Here is a 27,170-nt window from a genome sequence, read left to right on the forward strand (position 1 = left end):
AGGCCATACAACGGCACAGCAACTGCACCGCTGTGTTGGCACGCCGCACAGTCTCCCTGCAGGTGGACCTTGGGCACTTCTGCGGTGATGTTGCCAAGTCACTGAGACACATCACCACTGCTGTGGAACAACTTCAGAGCAGCACATGCAGTGCTGCAGCATTGGGAGGGGATGACACCAGTGAGGCTGCCTCCAGTGTCAGCAGCGTGTCACTGGCAGAGGCCAGCACCAGGCGCCGAAGTTCGCGTGCCTCCACGGGGACAGGCCGTGGTGAGGGTATGGATGCACCTGAGCGGAGGCTTGGTGTACGTGGCAAGCGGCACTAGAAAATTGGACATGCTGCAGGTCCATGGTGGAGCAACCATGGCCATCCAATTATCCTGTTTGCACAGGCCTGACTTTAAGGAACCTTTTATTTACATTTATGCAATCGGAGCATGATTCACAATGCTAGTTCTGTTGCACAATCCTCAGTGCTACTGTGCATACACCAACTTGTAATGTCTCATTTTACCCAGGGTCAAAAATGATTTTGCGTTATGTCTGTCCGCCTCCTATGGCCCTCTGCTGTGTTTGGGATGTGTGCCGGTCGTCGTTGGGCGGGTGGTTGGTCAGCCTGGGGGTCGTCATCCCTGTCCACCTCCATGGGTATCCCCCTTCTGGTGGCAATGTTGTGCAGCATTGCACATACAGCAATTATTCGACAGCATGTGTCTGGTTGGTATAGCATTGCGCCGCCAGTCTTGTGGAGGATACGGAAGCGGCTCTTGAGAATCCCAAAAGTCCGCTCTATCACATTCCTCGTGCTGATGTGTGCAGCGTTGTAGCGATGTTCCTGCGGGGTTGCTGGATTTAGGTATGGGGTTAGTATGTATTCCCGCAGGGCGTAAGCACTGTCACCTAGAAGATAGAAGCATAGACTTAGCATTGGTGATGTACATACATGTGTGGTGTTGGTGTGGGGAAGCGTAGTTCTACTTACCTAACAGGAGTCCCTCTCCAAATTCGCCATTGAGTAGTCGCCTGTGCATTCCACTGTTGCGGAAGATGTATGAGTCGTGTGTGCTCCCTGGGAATTGTGCCACTAGGTCCGTTATGATGTTGTTGGCATCGCACACAACCTGCACGTTGATCGAGTGGTATGACTTGCGGTTCCTGAAAAGGTACTCATTTGCTGACGGAGGGCATATGGGGATATGCGTGCAGTCGATGCATCCAATCACATGTGGAAATTGTGCCACCTGGTAGAATGCCTGTTTTGTGCGGTCCAACTGCTGTGGGGTTGTGGGGAAGCTGATGTGTCTGTGGAGCATTGTCAGCATGGCATCTAGGAATTTTTGGAAGAAGCGTGACAGTGCGCTTTGCGAAACACCTCCGGCAACCGCAATTACCCCCTGGAAACTCCCTGAGGCCAGTAGGTGCAGGCTGCATAGTACCTGAACGTGCGCAGGGATTGCATTTGTCCGGTGGGTCTGGTGCTGCAGTAATGGTTCCAGGTCTGCAATCAGGCGCATGATCATAGCGCGATTGAGGCGATATTTCTGGTACACCTCGCCCTCATTCTGGCCGAGCAGGGTTATGCGCAGTCTGAACACTCTCTCCTGTACCCTGCTCCTGCGCTGTCCTGCTGCATTGATCCGCATCCTCCTTGCAAGCACGTAGAGGGCAGCCATTTTGGGGGAGCCAACAGGGTCTCCTGGGCCAAATTTAAGGGTTTAGTGATTGCCTCAATCATTTGCACATGTAGGAATTTTTTTTTTTTTTTTTTTTGTGACTTTACCTCCAGGTTTTGATTCCCCTTATTTAGCTCTGGCAAAATAGCGATTTTTGGGATTTTCGGTATTAGCGAGTTTTCTTGCATTGGGGTGCGATTCGTTATTTGCTATTGGCAATTTCCGGGAGCTAATAGTGATTTCGGTAATTGCGAATTCGGTATTTAGCGATTCGGTAAATTAGCATTTTGGGTATTAGCGATTCGGTATGTTCGAGGTTATTTATTTAGCGATTCGTTATTTGCTCGGGTTTTGGGTTGATGCATTGGGATTGGGTATTTTTAACACAATACCGGGAGCTATTACCGAATCGGTATTTTACCGACTGGATTTTGGCTTGATGCATAAGGGTGATTAAGAGGTACACTGGGCCGCCCTACATGACAGCTGCAAAAACAAGGATTCTGCGGCTTTCTGGGAGGTTGTTAATTCTTCTTTTCTTTCAGGCCCAAAAGATAGCGGCCTAATTGAAACAACCATTACGGAATCAGAATGGATTATACACTTCTCAGAAATATTCTCTGTTCCTGCAGGGACGAGTGGACAGAAACATACCCACTTAATCGATTCAACTAGTCCATTAGAACTAGATCTCACTCTCCCCGAGGTCAAGTTAGCCTTGAACGCAAGTAGACATGGGAAGGCCCCGGGCCCTGATGGGGTCCCTGTGGACCTCTACAAATCAAATACGGACCTTTGGACCCCCTTACTACTTAACGTTCTAGAAGCAATGGGTAAGGTGGGACTACCTGACTCTTGGTCAGACTCTATTCTTGTTCCAATTTTCAAAAAGGGCAATAGAAACAGCCCAACATGTTATCGACCGATATCCCTACTGGATTTGCTAGGCAAAATAGTAGGAAGAATTCTCCTGGAACGCCTACAAGGCTGGGCAGAAACAAATAACATAATATCCGACCTCCAGTATGGTTTTAGGGAGGGACAAGGTACCATTGAACAGGTCCTAAACCTCACATTACTGAGAGGAAAGTATGTCCAAGCTAAGGGTGGCAGACTTTGCATGGCATACGTAGACCTCTCCGCAGCCTTTGATTGCGTGGCACATCACAAACTGTGGAGTATACTGACTGATATGGGGGCAGATATTAAACTGGTCAACTACATTAGAGAAATTTACTCTAACGCAACTGCAAAAGTAAGATACGGTTCAGGGGGGCAGTTAACATCATCGTTTAAGGTAGAGCGGGGAGTCAGGCAAGGATGCGTCCTCGCCCCCTTCCTTTTTACCCTATATACCAGTGGGCTAGAAGCAGCTATGCTGAAGGGATGCCAGTACCTTCCCCAAATTCAAAAACGCCCGATCCCCGCTCTCCTTTATGCGGACGATGCAGTTATAATCGCTCGTACCCCTCTCGAACTACAACGCTCCTTAGACAGATACAAAAAGTTAATGACACAACTGGACCTAAAAATCAACGTAAAAAAGACATTCACCATGACATCAGGGAAAAAAATCTGTAAGGGAAACGGTATCTACTTAAACAAAACAAGAATAGAAAACACAACCACCTATCCATACCTGGGAGTTACAATAGATCATAAAGGTACCTGGAAAAGGGCTATAGAGACGAGAAAGCTCCAATTCCAAAAAACAACTATGGCATTGGTTGCTTTCGCACGGAGGCTTGGAAAAAGATCACCAAAAGAACTGCTTGATATTTACCACTCAAGATGCCTCAGTACGGCTATTTATGGGGCAGGGATCTGGGGAAACGCCCAAGTGGACTCGATCCAAAAAACAGAGAATAATTTTCTGAAATTCCTATTGGCCGTCCCGCCGTCTACTTCCACACATACCATTCACACTGAATTGGGCCTTTCGTATATTACACATGTGATCCGGATGCAGCCAGTTCTTTTATGGCATCGCATCTGGACCACAGCTGAACTAAAATTTACGCAGGCACTTATTACTGATTGTATGAACTTAGACTACGGGATCAAAATTACCTGGCTACTATATGTAAAGCATTTTCTCCTCGATTTGGGATACGAGCACTTCTACTCTAGCCCACAGGAATTAAATTCGATCCCCAGAAAGAAATTACGAGACGACTGCCTAAACCATCTGGCTGACTTACGCCTGGCCCTAGAAGTAAATAAAACATCCGTACAGCACTCTCTTTTAATTCAAACAACAGACATGATTGAGCCATACCTGACCTTGAACCTGAGTAGCTACGATAAATTTTTATTGACAAGATTCAGATTTAACATATTCCATCGTCTAATCACCTTTCCAATGACAATTGATTGATCAAAACAACTGGCTCACTGTCCGTGCGACGATTCTTCAGCTCAGTCCACCTTGCACGTAATCATGTTCTGTAAATTTTATGTTGAACCAAGAAAGCTGTACCTGATCCCTCTGCTGAAACTGCTGGGTTTAAAACAATGTCGACTTGCCCTTTTGGCTCTCCAAATGTTAGACACAGAATTGTTGGTGATAAACATGACCAAGTTTTTAAAATTTTGCGTACGACACAGAACAAATCTTTAGATCTTAAATTGTCTCATGGAAAGCACTTTAACCATTTTTATAAAAGTAACAAACAATTTAACGTACAACAAAGAACTACTCTAAGGCGGAGCTCATTAAAAATAACGTACCCTACGATGAACTGGGAATATCCCCTATGGCATCCTAAACCTGCTGTTGGGGGCTTTTCTTTTCCGTATAATAGAGACGCCAATTACACAAAACTTAATCACGTAAGAGAAAAACGATAAATAATTGATTATCCATGCACTCAAGACTGTTATTTTGCACAGACCTGTATACTGCTGGCAAAACTGGATATTTAAAACAAACTTTCTTTTTTCTTCTTTTTTAAAGTTTTTAAATTGTATAAATTGATGTCTTTTACCTATTGAAATGTATAGTATTAATGTTCAACATAAAATGTACATGCTTTTATGGTTTGTGAATATCTTACCGAATAAAGCTTTTTCTGACATCTGACAGTGACAGAATGTTTCATTGAGCCAAAATTCTGAAGCAATGATAATTGAACACGTAACAAATTGTAACGGAGAAAGTTCCATTCGCAGCTTGGAACATGCCTGCAATGTGAATTAGTTGTTACCTTGGTATCTGTTGCTGTCCATGTTTTAATTATTATTGTAACTTAAAGCTACTAATTTCCAATGCATTTTTTTCAATGAACATGTATATGACGCCGTGCCAAAGCCTATATCCCCAAGGATAATCACTTAGAACCCACTTGCAATTTGCCAATTAGTATTTCAGGGGACTGTTATTGTCCCCTTTTTGTATGCTTCGGTGTTTTTTCTCAGTTGCCCGTAAATCGGTTGTGAACATTTGTTCGGCTGTCTTTGGTTGCCTTGGTCTGTGAATGATAGAGGGAATCTTTTCAAATCTACATATCTTACAATTTAGATTCGGACTGTCCTGAGGGGGCTACACAGCACCATAACAGAAAATGTAAACTTCAATAGATTATGGATAGCAATTGTAGGTGTACGAAATTTGCATAATTAGCTTTTTCATGTTGACATGAGATTTCGTGAAAATTATGTCAAATCATGCATAATTACGTGAAGTATAAATCTGTCATTCAGCGCCGTATTTTAGCGTGAAATGTGTCTTTCTGTAAATTACATGAATTACGCTAGCGTAATTTAAATTTTGCCAGGCTAAGTGGCAGTGAGTTTAATTGGTGCACATTTACACCAGTTTGAAACAGAAAATATAAACATTATAATTATACACCTGTATTTATAATTGATGGGTACTAAGCATAGCGGGAGAGCTGCACCACAATGGTCTTGGAGTTTGGAACATACAAGCTCCAAAACCATATTTAAACCTATGTCCGCACAACCAACTTAAATTACACAACAGTTCCTAGGTAGAGGTCAGTTCAAAAGTGAGTCAGTATAAAACGTCAGCAGTCTTCTTTTATAGACTTCCAACCAATGCTCGCTCTCCAGCCAAAACGGACTATGTCATACGGTTGTCAGGGCATAAGAAAGTATCAATGTATGACTCGTAAGTAATGCAAAAGAACAATTGAGGGACAGAATGCAGAACAATATCATACATTCACCCCAGTACAGAGATCTGGGCCTAAATCCATCGTTTTTTTGCTCACCATGACATTCCTGTTTGGACCCAGCCATATGCAAATCAGTCTTGACCCTGCGCCCATTGGGAACAGTCCAGCCCTAACTGCCAAGCCAGGTCCTCCCTGGACTGGAAACAAGCATCCTAGGACCGGTTTCAGGCTTTCAGTCCTCATCAGCCAGGATAGCTTGATTCCAGTGGCACGGAGAGCACAGGACTCACGTCTGGGCATACCCGTCCCACTCTGGGTGACAAATGCAAAAAGAACAATTGATGGACAGAATGCAGAACAATATCATACATTCACCCCAGTACAGAGATCTGGGTCTAAATCGATCGTTTTTTTGCTCACCATGCCCACAACTTGTAACTAAGACAAGCAAAAGAATATATAAAGACCGAGCCGAGCGATAAGTGGTTTCCTTGAATGACGCCCAGAGTGTTATGTGCTCTGAGGATTCAGGAACGCAATGGATTAGCCCACTTCATCCATTGGCTGTCTTACACTGTGACGACATTTAACCTGATCACAGGTGCACTGCCACCATAAAAAGAAGCGCACTTCTTTTGGCTGGTACTCTTCCACTGCAAAGCCACCCTTTTATCTTGATATATTCTTGCCAGTTGTTTTGAATATTTCACAAGCTTGCAAAATAAAGTATAAAAAACAGTTGCTTGCTTGCCATGACCAAACATTTTCGCTTTGCCAATCCTTGTTTACACTGTAAATCTGTAACACCCCTGACTTCCAGGTCGGAATTGAAGGATCTCATTTACATCCTGGACAAAATCATTGCTATAATCAGCAGCCACATTTGATCTCAAATGCAAGCATTACAATAGTCAGTAGTGGCATCTCATCCTTCGAATCATTAAGGAAGGCTTTGTGTAGTGTGCTCCAGGCTTACAGTTGCGTGAATCAGTTGACCGTAGAAGCCAAACTCATTGGCAATCATGCTCACCTTACTGGGTCCCAAAGTGGACTGGAGACCCCTTGGCAAATTTCAAGAGAGCAGAGTGGATGGGAGCTGTGGACCGTCTCAGATATGGATCTCCCACTCACACCACATACAAGAGAGAGTCCTGTTGTATGTATATGAATGTGTGGCGAGATGTTTTATTATTTCAGTGTTTTTCTCCCATTAAAACCCAGAAATAACAAAAGGCCCTGATAAACAAATGAATAACAGAATGACATTACAGCAGACACTGATGCTCCCACAGAGCATTGCAGCAGGTATTGGAGGCCCAATATGCTCTTCGGGCCGCATGTGTTTGGCAGCAATTACATTACACAGTTGATTGGAAACATTGGCAAATGTTTTGCTTTTAATCTATATGCATTGTCCCGCTTCTAACTTTAACAATGACCCCTCTACACCTTTAGTCGTTTCAAAGACAGATCCTCTGCACCACCTTTTGTGCTGCTGACAATTAAGAGAATTACTCCAGTGACTGATGGTGGCATGGTATGATAGGCCCAGATTCTGTCTTACAACACGGTCACCCATGATTTCCATGTAGAGGATGTATGACGTTACAACGCACACTTTTACAACGCATGCACTTACAACGCATTTTTTACAACGCATAATCCATTACAACGCATGACATTACAACGCATGACACTACAACGCATTTTTAAAAACTACCTTTACAACGCATTTCCATTACAACGCATACTACCTTTACAACGCATACCATTACAACGCATAATATTAAATTGCATTTAAGGTAAGTATTAGATAGTATAGGGGTAAAAGTTACTTTTCTAAATCCAGGGGGTGCAACAGTAGGGTAAGTGTTGGATAGTATAGGGGTAAAAATTACTATTCTAACTCCAGGGGGTGCAACAGTAGGGAAAGTGTTGGATAGTATACGGGTAAAAACTACTATTCTAAGTCCAGGGGGTGCAACAGTGGGGTAAGTGTTGGATAGTATAGGGGTAAAAATTACTATTCTAACTCCAGGGGGTGCATCAGTAGGGTAAGTGTTGGATAGTATAGGGGTAAAAATCACTATTCTAACTCCAGGGGGTGCAACAGTAGGGTAAGTGTTGGATAGTATAGGGGTAAAAATTACTATTCTAACTCCAGGGGGTGCAACAGTAGGGTAAGTGTTGGATAGTATAGGGGTAAAAATTACTATTCTAACTCCAGGGGGTGCAACAGTAGGGTAAGTGTTGGATAGTATAGGGGTAAAAATTACTATTCTAACTCCAGGGGGTGCAACAGTAGGGTAAGTGTTGGATAGAATAGGGGTAAAAATTACTATTCTAACTCCAGGGGGTGCAACAGTAGGGTAAGTGTTGGATAGTATAGGGGTAAAAATTACTATTCTAACTCCAGGGGGTGCAACAGTAGGGTAAGTGTTGGATAGTGTAGTGTAATATTATGCGTTGTAATGGTATGCGTTGTAATGGTAGTATGCGTTGTAATGGAATGCGTTGTAAAGGTAGTTTTTAAAAATGCGTTGTAGTGTCATGCGTTGTAATGTCATGCGTTGTAATGGATTATGCGTTGTAAAAAATGCGTTGTAAAGGTAGTGCGTTGTAAAAGTTGCGTTGTAAAGGTTGTTCCCCCCATGTAGATAAAGTCTTTTTGACCATATACTGCATAACATTATTTAAACGTTCAACTTGCCCATTACATTATGGGTGATACAATGCTGTGTTATGATGCATTACCTAAAACTTTTCCAAAATGGCCATTATTCCCTTTGTAATTGCACAGTGTTATCAGTGACGGGAGCTTCAGGATATCCTTCATGAAAATACACTCATTTAAGATACTCAGCGGTTTTTATAGCACTTAGCATTTTCCAAAAAGCAGCCTATGGCCATTTAAAAAACTATTTAAATATCATTATCATTTTCTTTAAATCCTCATACTACTTCCAAGCAAGAGATTCATATCCACAAAGTTATACACATGGTCTTCTCACCCAGCCCAGCAAAACTGCTGACTTCCTAACCTCTTGGTAGGTGGTACGCCTGCATGAGCATGGTGCTCATGGCGGGTAAAGTCATCAAAATATTTGCTCTACATGTTGGGAAGGAATAAAGTTCTCACCTCCGAAAAATCTATTTGGTTTGTCAATCGAAAATATGGTCTCATATGTTCTGAAACAAGTATGAAAATTTGCCTTTCCATTTCACAGCTAGACTCAGGCAAAATCTCTGTTACACCAGGTCAATCCCACATAGTTTCATGAATTTTGCAATCTTCTTTCTCCTACCTGCTTAAGATGGTGTATACACATACACTCACCAATGGCAACAGGAGCCCAGTTCCATAAGCACCAGCATCAATGGTTTTACAATTACGTTGAAGATGTAGCATGAGCGTACATCCCTGGCGCGGGTTGGTAACTGGCTGCTTTGATGAGATGGAGCTTAGATGTTGTGGGCCCTAAAGCAAGCAAGGATAATGGGCCCCCAGGTGAGCTTAAACTAAATGTATGATTTGGGTGCAGTGAGTCATACACATCCCTGGACCACGGTGTCACTGCACATGATGCACCCATAGTATCTGTACCCTAGAAAATAACTACAACTGGTGCAGGGTACACTGGGATCCCTCTGACCTCTGTGCCCCGGTGCTAATGCTCCGGCTGCACCTCTGATGGTTACGCCTCTGACAGCACTGTGTTTACCCTTACATGAGATGATGGGGAGATGTGTAAATTCTTAGACAAATGATGGAACTGGGGTGGGAACCCCATCTTTTTCGCCATCACTTGTATGCACGCCACGTCGTGCGCTTACTAGCTGGTTTTCGCGCTGACGACCATCGTTACTGCTTCGCCTTCGCTATGTAAACGGGCCGCCTGCACTGTCAGAAGATGCCTGATATTATTCCAGCACATTGTCATTTCCATAAAGCTTGTCTGGGCCTGTGGTTTACAAAAGCAAAAGGTACCTCCTAATTACTTTCAGGTCCAAGAGGAGGGGGAAACAGCAAATATAAAAGGAAGGACCTCTCAACTGACCTATATTGCTTTTTAATATGGCCTCCTGAGGCCCATTAGCAGCAACCACCCCAATATCAATGTCATAGAACAGAATACATTCAAAAGGATATTTGTATTGTTAATTTTTTTGTATAAAAATATTTTATGCTTTTTTAAATATATTTTATAATGTTACTACTATTCATTGTTTGTCAAAGAAATTCATCATTGTCTACACATACATGTAACACTTAAACAAATAGACAAACAGTTACCAGGATACCTACAAGGCCTCTAACATTTTGGTATACAATAGCACTGCAATATTTTAAGCATTTGACAATCAACATTTGAACAGTAAATGAATACTTGAACAGTGGGTTAGATTTACATTGCTTCAGATTCTACCAGTGTCTTAATCCGTAGCTGTGTTGGAGGCAAGGTAACCAACATCTCAACTCTAAAATCAAAATACAATTAATAAATACACAGATAACCCCACACTCAACCATGAATACTTCACTCTCACTCATCAAACTATCTCATTCACACTATCACTCATACAGAAAAGAGATACAATCTCATCGGAGATCCTGAACAACTTAACAGAGACAGATTATGTTATTCTTTGTGATAAAAGTATCACCCATCAGATTCCTCTGGTGTATATGTCTCTGAAAGGACTCTTCAGTTGTATAATGGTCAACGCACGTTTCGGTGGGTCATCATTTAAACCACCTTCATCAGGACCAACATAAAATCAGCTAGATCTCAAATAAAGTGGACGGAGGTTATCAAAAGATAATTTCTTTAAATTGAGCCTTATTTCATTACAATTGACAGGATAGTGCCACAAAACCATTGAGCGCCCAGTATTGATGCTACCGTCGAGTTAGGTGCCAGTTCATTCCCATTTGCAAGAAAGATAGTGTCATGGACTGCAGCGGTTGTCCAAGGTATTAAGTGTTTTCTGTCTGAGTACCCTGCATTTAGTTGGACATCAGCAATCCGAGCATGCGACGACCCGGTAAGCGTATTCGATCCGGCCTACGCTGCCGGATTTTTCCCGTCAGTCTCCTTTTATATAATCCTGAGGTTTAGCAATTAATTTTATTATAATCTTATAATACGTGAAATTCTGCAATCCCTGTATAAAACCTGTTTCTAATTTCTTCATAATCGGTGACTTGTGATGCAACCTATCGCCAATAATAAAGAAATGGCTAAGAACTAAACTGTAATAACTTATTACATTTCAGTTCTGATGTCATCATGCATGCTGCCAGACGCTGAGGGGAAAGGCAGGCCAGGTCACAGAGCATAATTAAATAGCAGTTTAAAGAAAGAAGACAAAGCGTTGTTTTTCTTTCTTCTGCTCTATTTTTCGAACTGTACAGTGACAAGTAGAAAGTAGATATTTATGGCAACATGTTTATTTTTGTCCTCCTTGGGTAATTATAGAAAATGTAAAACCTTTCTGCAGTTTCTACTGTGCCTTGCTTTAAAAAACTGACCTGCATGAAACTGCTTCTAATGTCTTTTTCCAACAACAAACAGCTTTTTGATGTGTTTCATTTTGCACAAGAAATTCTATTTTTACTCTTCGTGTTTTCAAACGTGCTCTCTCTTACATATGAAAAAGCTAGGCACCAAGGATTTAAGTGGTTTGTGGGAAAAGTGATGGCGTGGCAATGTATTAAAAAGAATAAAGTACCCCTGCTGTATATGATAAGGATATTGCAAAAGTTCCAAATCTTTATAAAGGAAGTCAGACTTCTGCCTCATTCCTCTATATCGTCATGGAAATCCTCGGTGACTTGCAATATCCTTATAATGTAAAGCAGGCGGTACTTTATCTCATATATAATCAGTGTTTAATAGGGAGACGGTGTGGGGATGACACTTAAAGCATGTTTTTTAACCCTTTCATTTCCTCTTAAACCCACAATTTTCTTCTTGCTTGGAAGGTAGTTGTACATTTCATATCTTTGTCTTGTATCAGTTTAATAATCTCCCTATAACAGGGACTATTTTTTTTAAACACTGTCCAGATAGAGATGTCAGCCATTGAACTGCATCTTCATCTTTATCCTTCAGGCATCAGTGAGAACTTTTAGTTTTGTCCTGTAATCTAGGGCAGCAGTTCTTAACCTTCTCACTTCTGGGGACCATCACTGAATCATTAATGGATTTTGAGGGCCATCAGTGCATCATTACTGGAATCTGGAGACACCTACTGAGTCATTATTGGAAGCTAGGAACCCCTGCCTACACAATTTCTGCAATCTGATTTGCAAAACAATACAGAAATAAATGCACAAATTGTGAAATATTTTGTTTAATTCACAAACAAATATGGAAAAATATATAAATATACATTTTAACGAGAAGGCTTTCCCAAAATCGTTTTTTAATTCAAAAGGACAAGGCAATATGCTAAATTCTAGCATATCGCTATGTCTTTTTACTCTAAATGCATGCTATCCTTTTGGCAGTGCTTCAATTGAGTCCACCATTCACCCACACTATACTCACTGGCGTAACAAAAATTGAGGGGGCCTCCCTGCAAGGAACGTGAAGGGGCCCCCTCTGGGCTCAATCAAGAGCTCTCCAGGCAAGAGTGCAGTGCTGAGGGGGCCCCCTGGAACTTGGGGCCTACCCGCACCGCGGGGGCTGCGGGGGCCTGTGTTACGCCCCTGACTATACTGTGCTTCTGGTACTTGCTCTGCTCCTAGGTATCAAGCTAAGGATACCAACTTAATTTTTATCCTCCATTTTTCAAATTGTTTTAAGTTTATGGAATGTTTTAAACTTTTCAATTTTCTAGTTTATTTATGTACACTTTATTAGACTGCTAATATTTAATTTTCTATACAGCCTCGGACGCCCTGAGTTCGTGTCGTGGACCCCCGAAGTCCACGGACCCCAGAACCACTGATCTAGGAAATGAGCTAAAATGGTGCATGTTTGGTCGAAATCATTCTGTGGAGGAAGGCCTAGGACCCATAAGCTTGTGTCACCATAAAGCTAAGTGAGACCTGCAGCATCTTCTCTACAATTCACACAAGCCACTTTCCTGCTTCTTCTTTCTTGACTACAAATGCAGTTTCATCGTGGTAGGGGTGAGGCCCAGGTTTTTTTTTACATACACAAGACAGGACCCTTTCTAATTGATCCAACAGTTGGACAGCCTGTCAGATGGATACGTCCCTAATTTCCACCAAGTACAACACAAGATAATTTGAGAACGACGGGCTGTACCTAAAACTAATAATTATTTTCAGGAATAAACGTCCAAATCCTCTTTACCTATTACAACGCATATATTGTGATAATTAGGATTTAAGCCTGATATGAGAGATAAAGCTGACACGTGTTTCGCCCATATGGCTGGCTCACATAGCACTTTCTTAAGGCTGACAAAGTATACCAAGTGCCCAGATAACGTTTTTGTGATAAAAACGAAAGCAACATTGATAAACAAGATTGGACATAATATGCCCACAGTAGAAATCTAACGAAAATCATTACAACAATTGAATAAAGAGAAACAAACGATCAAAAAATACCAGCATAAGAAAAAGTAAATTAGACCAAGGATCAGTTTTGTTTTTTACATAGAAAATTCATATAATCATATTTTGTAAGAACATTAGGTACTATTTTCATGATTTGTTATCATTAGCTAGGCAGTCCCTTAATATTATTTCTTATATGGCTTTTAGATCTCAGGTCTTCATTAGGAAGTGGCAATGAGGGAAACCACAGAAAGCTTTAGGCCAGAAGGTGTCACGAAAAGCTGAACATAAGGAAAGGGGATGAGAGAATAGATAAGTCACCCAAGTCATAAGAAGAACACAATTTTAAATACTTTATGTGTAGAGTTGACCAATAGGTAGACCACAAAAAGCTTTAGGCCTTTGAGAGTCACCCGGAGCAAAAGTGGATAGCGGATGACCCAGGTGACTTATTAAGGGACTGTCTAACTAATGATAACAAATTATGAAAATAGTACCTAATATTTTTACAAAATACGATAATATGAATTTTCTATGTAAAATCCAACCCTGATTCTATGTTTTCTATACGTTGTCTCTTTTTCTATATTCTCTCCACTTTTTCTTGTGCTTGGTCAAAATTACTGTTTATCACAAAAACTTTATCTGTGCACTTGGTATACTTTGTTAGTCTTGAGAAAGCCGTAGGCATGCCAGCCAAATGGGTGAAACACGTGTTGGCTGTATCTCTTACATCAGGCTTAAGTCCCAATGATCACAATAAATGCATTGGAAAACTTAAAGAGGATTTGGACATTTATCCCTGAAAATAATTATTAGTTTTAACTTTTTAAGGACAGTCTGTTGTTCTAAAATTATCTTGTTGACTACAAATGTATATATTGTTCCTTCTAGTCCTGTAGTCAGAGTCCTCATCTCAGGCTTCTGTCTGCTCTGCTTGCTTTAGAAGGTTATAGGAAAGATTTAGGGGTTGGTCTTGGATGTTGCCAGTCCTTTGTTCTGTTTTCTCAAGTTTGACCGCTCCTTCTTAAATTGTTTCCCCGTTTCAGCTTCACCTCCGATGTAGCCGTCATGCTCCACTCCTTTTGAAAGCCCATTAGTTTGTACTTCAATAACTTAATTTCATAGCAATCGAAAGTGAGATTTCCTCAAGGTCTTCAGTTTAATTTGAAAACGCCGACCTTGGGTCAGAATATACCAGATCCCTTGGCTTGTATCCCACCAGGATGACATCGACTTTTTGTTGTCCCTTTGAGCCTTGGAAGTTCACCATAATGGGCCCTTATCCTCATACCCAGATACACTAGTAATAAGATGGATCGCATCACGTCACTTTAGGTGGACCTCACTATAATAGCTGGTCTGATTGTGTTTGTTACTCTGTGTCCTGATGCAGCCAAGCTCCACTTCATGGGAGAACTTGCATATTCACTTCCCAAGGCAGATCGCGATGCCGGTTTATATCCTTTTTGAGGAGGCATACATTGTATGCAGGTGTTTATGGCATCTCATCAAACTGTTAAACTATACTTAGAGGTTAGGGAGCCATATTTAGAAGCTTAGTCTATAGCTGTTACGGGAACCCCTTGGCAGGGTCAGGACTAAAGTGAACTCATCAACCCACATCAAAATAGGCAGAGGAAGCAATGACTTTTATTCCCCCTGCTCTTTGCCCTTTCCAAGAACCCCCCTGGCCGAAAGAACCAGTGGTAATGAAAACATCCAAGGGGTGAAGCTGGGGAAGTACACTCACAAGTTAGAGGATAACTTTGCGATAACAATGACAAATCCACTGGGCTCCATGCCAGCATTTATGGCGGAACATGACTGCTACGGAAGGGCCTCTGGCTTTAAAGTAAATGTAGTTAAATCACAAATATTAAACATCTGGATTCCACCAAGCTGGAAGGACCTAAAGAAAAGCACACGTCAATTGTCCAATACAGCAATCACTTACTTATATGTCCAGATGCGCCACACAGGACCAAAACTGTCAAAACAATTATAATTCACTCATACAAATTCTTCGAAAATTGAAAATGTGGCACCATCCGGGACCACGGGAGACCCCAATAGGTGCCAGGCGGGTGCAGCTCTACGATCAAAAATTTGCGTGAGGAGCGCACTCCTCCCGTATCCTGAGCAGCGAACTTACTCAGCCATAGTGTCTTTTTTCGCTGCGGTGTCCGCAAGTTCGCAGACACCGGGTCCACACACCTTAGCGAGTGTGTAGGTAATCAACCTTTTAATTTTTTCACTTATCACGTGGCACCCTTCACTTTGCCACTCACTCCTCTCACTGGTCCTGACGAAAGCTCCATACATCTCCATGAGGGCTGAAACATGTAGACCTACAACACTAACAACTATTAGATAATAATTTCTTTCGTAGTTGCATCACATACCTTGTTTTTAATATATCCTGAGCCGCCAGCAATAAACTTCCAACGGCAAGGACTCTCAGAGATATTTTTAATCTTCACGACATCACACTCTTGCACCACACCAGCTCCGCTGTAGTCAGGCGTCGTAGCACAACCGGGGGGCATTCGGCCACCCGGTTGGGACCCCAATGATGAAGCATGACACCAACTAGGTTGGTGTGTGAGGGGTCTTTTAACTTACCTAGTGGGTTCCCAAACACTATCTGACAGTGATCGTACCACACATCGTTGGGTTCGTCCAACATTGATAAAACTGACATATAAACAGGGGATACGGACGCACCCCACTGTTCCCTAGCTCTCTCGTTGTTCTCTACACATGGTGGAGCCAGCCTGGTGCAGGAGAACAGCGACAATAGAAATGACTACGCTTCAGTGCTTTCTTTATCTTTGTAGGACACTTCTGCTTCCAATGTCAAATACAGTACGACACAAAGTACAGAAACAATTCAACAATTTAATTAGTCTGGGTAGCGGCACAGGTTATCCAGCTGCAAGATGCACAATTACATAGAATAGATGCATCCTGGAACATGAAAGCTCTGGAACTTTATGGATTAGTTGATAGCAGAGTGTATGTAGGTCAGGCTCCGTGGATCCCGGGGAAACACAGCAAAGGGAATATATTCTTCTCTAGTCACGGGAGTTACCCTGGGAACATGGGACAAAATTGCAATAGGAAAGGATCTCATGTCCTTTCTGGTGACCTTGACTCCCATCAGTGGAAAACTGGACTTTACACAAGCAGTTGAAAAGCAAAACTTTTAAATATGGAGACAGAAAGGATGTAAGAGGAAAGGGGCTATGTTGAGAAGAGCAAGATAAGATTGTAATTGCATTTATATAGCGTTTACTACCTCTGACGAGGCGCTGAAGTGCTTTTCAGTGAGTAGCACGCTACTCTGAAACCCAAAACGGATTAGTGGTGAATTAGTATAGTGAAATTTGAAATTAATTTGAGCGGTGGACATGTGAGTCTGTTATTTGGATTGAAAAGGGATAGTGGAGGGACAGGATAGGAAAGGGTTTGCATTTATATAGCGCTTGGTACCCCTGATGATGCGTCAAAGTAACCTTCTCAGATGTTAAATCACTAGTCTAATATCCCTATAGCTGAATGATTTAGATAAACCCAGATAAGACATTGGGTACTAAAACCCCAAAATCAAACTAACGCTCGTAGAACTTAAACGCAGATCAAACGATGGCTCCTAGAAAAAGAGAAAGATAGAAAACGAATAGCAAAACTTTATATATTGCTTACCCTTAAATCGGAAAAAGAGATAAGGAAAACATTAGCTGTATCAGAATGGAGAGAAATCTTTACCAGAACAAACAACACACCAAGGGCCTCCACAGCCAATGAGACTCTTATCAAAACCGCTATACACTGGTATATCACCCTGAAGAAAATTAGGAGTGCGGCAAATACATGAATATAAATACATTAATAACTAGTATTGGTGACGATGTGATGGTGAGGGCTCTTCAACTTTCTACAAAACTGCAGTCCTATTGAGATAAAGTTCTGAATTCTATAGACAACATGTTTCAAACCTCGATCCCAAAATAACCTCCACATATGCTTCTTAAACTATCTAAACAAACCTTTCACCAGAGTGACTGTGCATATCTTGTTCATACAAAACAATAAAATTAATTTAAACCATAAAATGTTCAAAGAGTGGGCTTTGGCTTCACCCAGTGTGTTGTCACTCACTCTATTAGCTGTTTGGTGTATCATTTAACCTCTGATGGAGTGCTTGCACTGCAATTTGCGGGGACTATTTTACATCTCAAAAGTAGACTGCATAATCACACATTATATTCTTTATCTCACATAGGCATTGCATTCCAAAAGCAATGTTTTTGTTTTGTTTTTCACTGCAGCAGGCTTTTTTAAAATATTTTAGGCAGAACTCAAAATGTAAGCCAGAGCTGTTGGTTTTGCTAGCGCTTGTCTGTAATACATCAATCATTTCAACATTGCTCATTTCGTAATTGGTGCTGACTTGCTTGGAACAGTTTGTACACTACTTTTAACGTACTTCTTTCATTGGTCATGTGTGTGTTAATGGTGTGCTGTCACAGGTGTCTGCTATTAGATCTGTAAGGCAATCCAATCAATCAATCAATCAATCAGGGAATTCTAAGCGCGCTACTCACCCGTAAGGGTCTCAAGGCGCTGAGGAGGGGGTCCGCAGATCTGTTTAGCCGAAAAAACAGGTCTTGAGGGTCTTCCTGAAGGTGTTCATGGAGGGGGCGGGGCTTATGTCTGCTGGTAGCTCGTTCCAGGTCTTGGCTGCAATGTGAGAGAAGGATCTTCCACCTGCTCTGGCTCTGTGGATGAGCGGGGTTTCGGCCAGTGCGAGATTGGAAGATCTGAGGTTTCTTTTGGGTATGTGGAAGTTGATTCTGTCGTTGAGGTATTTGGGTCCGTTGTTGTTTAGGCATTTTTAGGCGTGAGTGAGGATTTTGAAAGGGACTCTTTTCTCCACTGGGAGCCAGTGGAGACTTCATATGTGTTGGTTGATGTGTTTGTGTAGGGGGTTGCCGAGGACGAGTCTGGCAGCAGTGTTCTGTATTGTCTGGAGTTTGCTGAGTAGGGACTTGTTGATGTCGGCGTAGAGTGCGTTTCCATAGTCCAGTCTGCCGGTGATGAGTGCGTGGGTGACTGTCTTCCTTGACTCAGGGGGGATCCACTTGAAGGTCTTACGGGGGATGCAGAGGGTGTTGCAGCAGCTGGAGGTGACGGCGTTGACCTGTCGGTTCATGGTGAGTGTTGAGTTGAGTACGATGCAGAGGTTCTTGGCGTGGTCTGAGGGGGGAGGTGGGCTTCTGAGGGCGGTCGGCCACCAGGTGCTGTCCCATGCAGAAGGGGTGGTACCCGAGGACGAGGACTTCTGTCTTCTCTGCATTGAGCTTCAGGCAGCTGTTGGTCATCCAGACTGCGATGTCTTGCATTCCTTTCTGGAAGTTGAGGTTGGCAGTGGTGGGGTCTTTGGTGAGGAAGAGGATGAGCTGGGTGTCGTCGGCGTAGGATACGATATTGAGGCCCTGTTGTCGGACGATGGCTGTGAGGGTGGCCGTGTAGATGTTGAAGAGGGTGGGGCTCAATGATGAACCCTGTGGGACTCTGCAAGTGATTTTCATGGGGTCAGAGAGGAAGGGTGGGAGTATGAACCTTTGGCTTCTTCCAGTGAGGAATGATCAGATCCAGTCCAGGGCTTTTCCTTGTATGCCTGCGTCGTGTAGGCTGGCGACTAGTGTGCGGTGGGAGACGGTGTCGAAGGCCGCTGATAGGTCGAGTAGGATTAGGGCTGCGGAGGGGCCTTGGTCCAGGAGGGTGCGGATGTCAACCATGATGTGGTTTATTGGTGTGGTCTCAGGAAGAATTGCTTCTTACTGATAGCAGGTATTTTGCGTCTTCCTGAATTTCCTTTAATATTTCTAAATGGATGACCGTTTACGCGTACGCTGATGGATGTAGTATCTCCCCTCTTTTGGTCCAGCAGTATTTTTTTTATATTTTTTACTTTGTTGAGCTCTTCTCGAGTGGATTGACCTCTTGGGAACCACATTTCACAACTTGTTTTACTGGAATCTTGGTCTTCATCCACCAGTAGTATTTAACCGAGTTTGATGTGTTGTGCCGTACGGCCAATGGCTTGGGTCTTGCTGTTGTCCTGATGTTTAGTTGCTAGTCAAGGGCATGATGGGTTGTGGCCGTGGTTTTTCCACTTCCACTACTTGGTATACATGCGTGGTATGAATAATCATATCCCGAATGTTCCTTGAATGCAGTGGTGGTTGGTATCAGGGCAGGGCAGAGTGGCAGGCGGAGGGGGAGACAATAACAACGAAAAAATAGACAAATAAAACCACTTACCTGCCGCTCACTGCATCGCCGACTCTGTGCTCTTCAGCTGCACTGCACAGGCTCCCAGACTCCCCTGCGGTAAGTCCTGATGCTGCTCTCATGCATGAGAGCAGCATCAGGGTTGCTAAAGGCACCCTAGATTTGCACTCCCAGAGAGACTGGGAGCCTTTGCCTGCTCTCTCCAACCCAGCAATGCAGCTCGGGTTGGAGACATCACAGTGCGCATGTCGGTTTGACCGCCCTATATTTAATCAACAAGAGATAGCTACTTGGAAAGGTTATGTGTCTGGTAGTTCAAAAAAGGAACAATCCCGAAGACTCATTTGTGTTAAAAAGAAATTGATAATCAACCCATTTTATTATCGTTTTATTTTTTGATCTTTGCGACTGCTGGAGGGGGGGTGACGCTCCTTCGCCATAGTGGAGAAGCCGCCGCGGCTTGAATGATGTGACCAATTGGCATGCAGATCTACAGGGCTGTTAATTGTTATAGGATCCCAACCTAGCCGTCTACCAGGGTCTGGCAGCTGCTTCTTTCTTCTTTGACAGCTTTGAACATCTATTTCTGATCTTGTTCGTAGTGTAGTTGTCCTGAGATTCTACTAGCTCTGGGATTTTATGTGGTTTTGGTTTCCCATGCAGGTGTAACTATTTATTCTTTTGTGTGTGCATCCATTGTGCTTAAGGGTGTTGCTATGACCTTTGAGAGAGTCAGTTTAAGAGGTTTGTGTGCCACAATTCTGAAGTTCTAGGGGTACAATCATTAGCGTGTGCCCATGTCCATGGCGTTTATGTGTCTGTGTGTGCATTTGTATGTATATTCGAATTTCCTATGTATGAGGTGGTGCCTAGTGTTCTTTGTTAGGAAACTATGTATGTTTCCACATGGCTTGTGTTTGGTCCACATTTCTTCAGTTGTTGTAGGGTTGTTGCAGCTGTATGCTGTCGTGGGGTTGCCACAGCCAGAAGGGACATCTGCAATGTAGATTTATTAAAGTAATTGTAAATGTGGGTGTATCTTTCTCCTGTTTACACTAGTAATGTGCAGCAAGTACTCTGCATGTGTCCTTTTAATGCAGCGGAAGATTCACAAATACTTCAGCAATATGAAGATGGGCAAAGGTGTGGTCAAATCTCGGAAATTCCCAGCCCCAATGCATTTTCGTACAAGTTGATTCAGGTATGGTTTACATCGATACCGAGTAATTACAAGTGCCTGAGATGAATTCAAACATTCCACCAATCACTTTTTTTTCATGAAAAATCCTTCTCATTAATAAAAGAGTAAGAGTTTGCAGTTAATGATTGATTTGACAGGGGAAGGGCCAACTTCCAGCAAGAGGAATATCCATTATTGGGTAACCACCTCACTGCATGTCTTTATGGACCCTGTCTCCAATCTTGAGTTTTACACTTACCATTCATGATTTCAGGTGAGTTAGTCCAATATTCTATGCTTTTAATGGCCCTACAGCTGGCCACCTAGACTAGCCTTCAAGCAGTGGCAGGAGGTAAGTTTGAAAGACCGGCCGCTATAACCAAAGAATGTTATCATCAGCTTCACCATGAGAGGGTGAAGAGGGAGGACATTATCCTTCTCTGAAAGTAAAAGTTGTAAAACACATTCTCCCAGCAAAGCTTTGAGACTATTTCAGAAATGCAATACCATTGTGATTACCAAAATGTGACCATGAAAGGATAGACAATACCAGAACAAACAAGCTTGGGCAAACCAATGGGTCTAGCATGTTCTTAGAGTTCTGACAATTTTTTACAAAGGCCTGGACAAATGAAAAACACAAAACAAACAAATATTGTTTGTACAGAATGCATCTATGAGATAAAGGTTATAATTTGTGATGATTCAGAAATCCTTTGAGATGTAAAATAGACCCTCATGCATTGAAATGAAATAATTCCATAGGAGGTGGATTGATACACCAAACAGCAAATAGCATGAAGAGTAACACTCCTCTTCCCGGCGAAGGGATATTCCACGCTCCGTATGTTTTTCTAGAACTGGTAACACTAGGCCTCCACACAGATGTGTTGGCACGCCCTACTTAATTAGTACAAACTCTTTCATACACTAATCTGGAAAATGATATATGGCAACCTTAGCAGCGCATGTATGTGGTGCATGTACCCCATCTGTATGGATTTCTGTTATTGCAAATTCATTGCTCAAATATTATACATCGAACATTCTCCTCATCCCTCTTGAAACACTGATCTTTAATGTATTTCTTTTCAATGATGAAAGGTGTTCCTTTTACCACAATCAGTGATATTCACTTTCCACCTTGGAAGGACAAGAGGCTGGAGTTAGAACTGCACAGATCAGAACTTGTGACTTGCAGAATGCACACAGATTGAGTGTTTTTTAAGAGACGGGTGGCCATGTTGCTCCCTGTGCGATCAAGGTCCTTTGTAGTTGTAATTGTAATTGTAAATCGGATTTAAAAAGAGCAACTACTGCCCGAAGGCGTCTTGGCGCTATCGAGACTGAAGACAGAAGGGACATTAGTGCTGGGAACAGGCAAAAGAATAAATTATTTATTTCATGCGGTCTGTGTGAATAGCCAAGTTTTTAAACTTTTCCTGAAACTCAACAGGGATGAAGCTGTTTTTAAGGTAATAGGTAATTTGTTCCAAAGCTTTGCTGTTGACCTGAAGAGGCTGCTACCTCCCCAGGTAGCCTTCTTGAAAGGAGTAACTACCATATTCCTGGCCAATCCTGAACATAGGGTTTGGTTAGGGACATACCACTTTAGTTTGTTCCTAAATTGTACTGGTCCCTGACCGTGCAGAGATTTAAAAGCCAGACAGAGGACTTTAAACTTAAATCTCTGTCTAACCGGCAGCCAGTGCAGCTTTTTTATAGCTTCTCTTGCAGAAACGTTTTTTGGAATCTTAAAGATGAGACGAGCTGCCGCATTTTGTACGATCTGGAGCCTGTTGGCCAGACCTGAGTTGAGGGTCTGATACAAGCTATTGCAATAGTCTATACGTGAGAGAACCATTGCCAGGGTTACTGTTTTCAAGAGTTCCCCTGGTATGTATTTCTTAATTTTATTGATTAGTCTTATGGAACAAAAGGAAACAGAAGTGATTTTGCTAATTTGTTCTTTGAATTTAAGTTCCTTATCCATGGTGATGGCCAGTTCCTTTGTTTTGGTGGAAGGTGTGGGCAACGCATCCAATACTGATGGCCACCGGTCGGGCGTCCGGAGGGAGGGTTTATTTCCAAAGATAATAACCTCTGTTTTGGTGCATTCAGCTTCAGGCAGTTTCCGTCCATCCATTTCACATGCATAGCTGCAGGGTTTTGTGAGATGAAACTTTGAGAAGATGGGTTACGTATTATATGCTTTCCCTTTTGGGGTTACAGTAAGGATTTGGGGAATTACTGACGTCTTTTGCGAGTGTGTGTTTTTTTTTCCACGTCTATCACCATGATCTATGCAAGGTTCCCTTTTTAGATTTGGGCGGGAGACAACTTTAGCTAGATTTTGTAAATAATAAACCATGTACCTAGACAGGCGCTTTAGATCAGCCCACTTTTGCTATTCGTTCTCCCTTTCTTGCTGTTTTCCTATATTTTCTGCCTACCTTTTCTGTTTTTTTTTTCTTTTTCAAAGTCTGATGAAGAAAAAAAAAGAGTCCTAGTCCCCAAAATGAGTGTTGTGCCCGCTATCTGCAACCCAGAGACGTTTTAAGGCATGGGCAAAGTGGGCCCTGGCCCAAGGCCCCTGCCTTTCAGGGGGCCCCCTGATAGGGTCAGCTCTGTCCTTCACACAGCCCTGCTCTGATGACTTTTTGAATAATTCTTGAACAGACTGTTCTTATCTAATTTATTTTTAATGTGGGTGATGTGTGAGAATCTATTACAGCAATTTTGTACAGTGTGTTTATGTTTCATGCAACATCCATTAAAAAAGTTTTTCAGATCGAACAGGATGTCACATGTGAGAAATGGAGGGTGTCACAGAGATTATTTGCAGTAATATTAGTGAGCTGCTGCTGTGTTACAGTATTGAAAACACACATCACTAACCCTAAATATTACATGTAAACACATTTAGAATTTGGAGTGCGCCTGTGCACTGTCAGTAGCCTGGCTAAAGAGTTATAAAAGAGCTGAAATTGGGTCATAAATTCAAAGCTGCTCCAAACAGAGGGCCCCCATAATACGTTTGGCCCTGGGCCCACAAATTCCTTAAGATGTCCCTGCTTCAACCGCCAGCACAAATTAAGCGCTGCAATGGGGAAATGTGTCCTCCCACCCCCTAGTATGCTCTTTTAATGAGTCTTTGCAGGGTGTGGCAGAAACACTACCCCAGTATGAATTTTAAAAAGCTCTTTCATCTGGAGCAGAGACTTCCCCTCGGTGCAGTGTCTCTGGACCGCAAGCAGCTGACCAGAGAAGACAGAGACCATAAGTCCGCAGCTTAGGCCATGTGTCCGTCTGAATCCCCGGCTGATGAGGTTTCCATAGCGATCCCACATGCAGCCCCAGCAGCCGGCCGGACCCGGTCCCATGTGCGGGCGCCCGCGTGGCCGGAGCGCGCGAAACCGGATCCGAGGGCGTGGAGGGGGCGAGGGCGCTGGAATCCGAGGGATCCGCCGAAAGGACGTGTGACAAAGTATGTTTAGCCGTGATGCGGCACAAAGAAATGGCCATTTGCGCCCTGTGACTTTTATTTTAAGACAGAGAGAGGGGGATGCCTGATGGCGCGCGCGCCAGAAATGGGCCACGTGGCCTCAACTGATGCAACGGGATGAAATCTCTATCGTATTTTTACCATATGGCGACTCCCGATGTATTCGAAGCTCTCAGAAGGTCCCCCAGTGACAGGGCAAGAATGAATAAGGGAATTAAAATGCAAGGTCACACAGGGGGGTAACAAAGGTCTCTGCAGACCCAGCTGTGCTGGGGGGCACCCACCCTTCAGGGGGTCCCCAGTGCTGCCTGAGGCCTTTGAATATTCGTGAGAGGTGGGAGTCATTTTGCGGTATGCCAGTGAGGACACGGTATAGCGCCTCGAGCAAATGAACGGCCTTAATATAACATTAAAACTGTGTCCAGGATATAGAGGTATTTCACGAGCAGCATAGCGCCCATCAACAACATACAGGGCCTGAACTGGAAAAACAGAAGTGTAGTTACCCTATAGCAGAGGACTTTAATGCTTCTGAGAAGTGCCAATACTCTCCAATTAAAGTGCTGCAGCCCTTCTGAGAAGTGCAAGCACTCTCGCTCTCACAATCAACTACTGAAGGTACTGACTACCCGTCAGTAAAGGCCCATTCAAAGCACTCATAATAACAAGCATTGGAAATGCAATAGGCCTCGCATTTCTTTGAGTTAGAGCTCGTGGCGTTGTAAATGGCAAAGTCTTTTACCTATTTGTTATGGAGTGTATGTATGTGGAGTGGAGTGGAATTATGTGGGTTGTTTAGGAGTTATTAGTTGTGGAGAACCATGAAGCATAAGGATGGAGAGTGAGGAGGAGAAGAGCAGCATGAGGCACGAGGAAGGAGAGTGAGAAGAGCAGCATGAGGCACAAGGAAGGGGAGGAGAAGAGCAGCGTGAGGCACGAGGAAGGACAGTGAAACGAGCAGCGTGAGGCACGAGGAAGGAGAGTGAGGACGAAAGAGCAGCGTGAGGTACGAGGAAGGAGAGTGAGAAGAGCAGCATGAGGCACAAGGAAGGAGAGTGAGAAGAGCAGCGTGAGGCACGAGGAAGGGGAGGAGAAGAGCAGCGTGAGGCACGAGGAAGGAGAGTGAGGACGAAAGAGCAGCGTGAGTCACGAGGAAGGAGAGTGAGAAGAGCAGCGTGAGGCACAAGGAAGGAGAGTGAAACGAGCAGCATGAGGCACGAGGAAGGAGAGTGAAATGAGCAGCATGAGGCACAAGGAAGGACAGTGAAACGAGCAGCATGAGGCACAAGGAAGGACAGTGAAACGAGCAGCATGAGGCACGAGGAAGGAGAGTGAGAAGAGCAGCATGAGGCACAAGGAAGGAGAGTGAAACGAGCAGCATGAGGCACAAGGAAGGGGAGGACAAGAGCAGCGTGAGGCACAAGGAAGGACAGTGAAACGAGCAGCGTGAGGCACGAGGAAGGAGAGTGAAATGAGCAGCATGAGGCACAAGGAAGGAGAGTGAGAAGAGCAGCATGAGGCACGAGGAAGGAGAGTGAAACGAGCAGCATGAGGCACAAGGAAGGAGAGTGAGAAGTGCAGCGTGAGGCACGAGGAAGGAGAGTGAGGACGAAAGAGCAGCGTGAGTCACGAGGAAGGAGAGTGAGAAGAGCAGCGTGAGGCACGAGGAAGGACAGTGAAACGAGCAGCATGAGGCACAAGGAAGGAGAGTGAAATGAGCAGCATGAGGCACGAGGAAGGAGAGTGAGAAGAGCAGCATGAGGCACAAGGAAGGACAGTGAAACGAGCAGCATGAGGCACAAGGAAGGGGAGGAGAAGAGCAGCGTGAGGCACGAGGAAGGAGAGTGAGGACGAAAGAGCAGCGTGAGTCACGAGGAAGGAGAGTGAGAAGAGCAGCGTGAGGCACAAGGAAGGAGAGTGAAACGAGCAGCATGAGGCACGAGGAAGGAGAGTGAAATGAGCAGCATGAGGCACAAGGAAGGACAGTGAAACGAGCAGCATGAGGCACAAGGAAGGACAGTGAAACGAGCAGCATGAGGCACGAGGAAGGAGAGTGAGAAGAGCAGCATGAGGCACAAGGAAGGAGAGTGAAACGAGCAGCATGAGGCACAAGGAAGGGGAGGAGAAGGGCAGCGTGAGGCACAAGGAAGGAGAGTGAGAAGAGCAGCGTGAGGCACGAGGAAGGAGAGTGAGGACGAAAGAGCAGCGTGAGTCACGAGGAAGGAGAGTGAGAAGAGCAGCGTGAGGCACGAGGAAGGACAGTGAAACGAGCAGCATGAGGCACAAGGAAGGAGAGTGAAATGAGCAGCATGAGGCACGAGGAAGGAGAGTGAGAAGAGCAGCATGAGGCACAAGGAAGGACAGTGAAACGAGCAGCATGAGGCACAAGGAAGGGGAGGAGAAGAGCAGCGTGAGGCACGAGGAAGGAGAGTGAGGACGAAAGAGCAGCGTGAGTCACGAGGAAGGAGAGTGAGAAGAGCAGCGTGAGGCACAAGGAAGGAGAGTGAAACGAGCAGCATGAGGCACGAGGAAGGAGAGTGAAATGAGCAGCATGAGGCACAAGGAAGGACAGTGAAACGAGCAGCATGAGGCACAAGGAAGGACAGTGAAACGAGCAGCATGAGGCACGAGGAAGGAGAGTGAGAAGAGCAGCATGAGGCACAAGGAAGGAGAGTGAAACGAGCAGCATGAGGCACAAGGAAGGGGAGGAGAAGAGCAGCGTGAGGCACAAGGAAGGACAGTGAAACGAGCAGCGTGAGGCACGACGAAGGAGAGTGAAATGAGCAGCATGAGGCACAAGGAAGGAGAGTGAGAAGAGCAGCATGAGGCACGA

The sequence above is a fragment of the Triturus cristatus genome, chromosome 12 (assembly GCF_964204655.1).
Source record: "Triturus cristatus chromosome 12, aTriCri1.1, whole genome shotgun sequence".
Classification (NCBI taxonomy): Eukaryota; Metazoa; Chordata; class Amphibia; order Caudata; family Salamandridae; genus Triturus; species Triturus cristatus.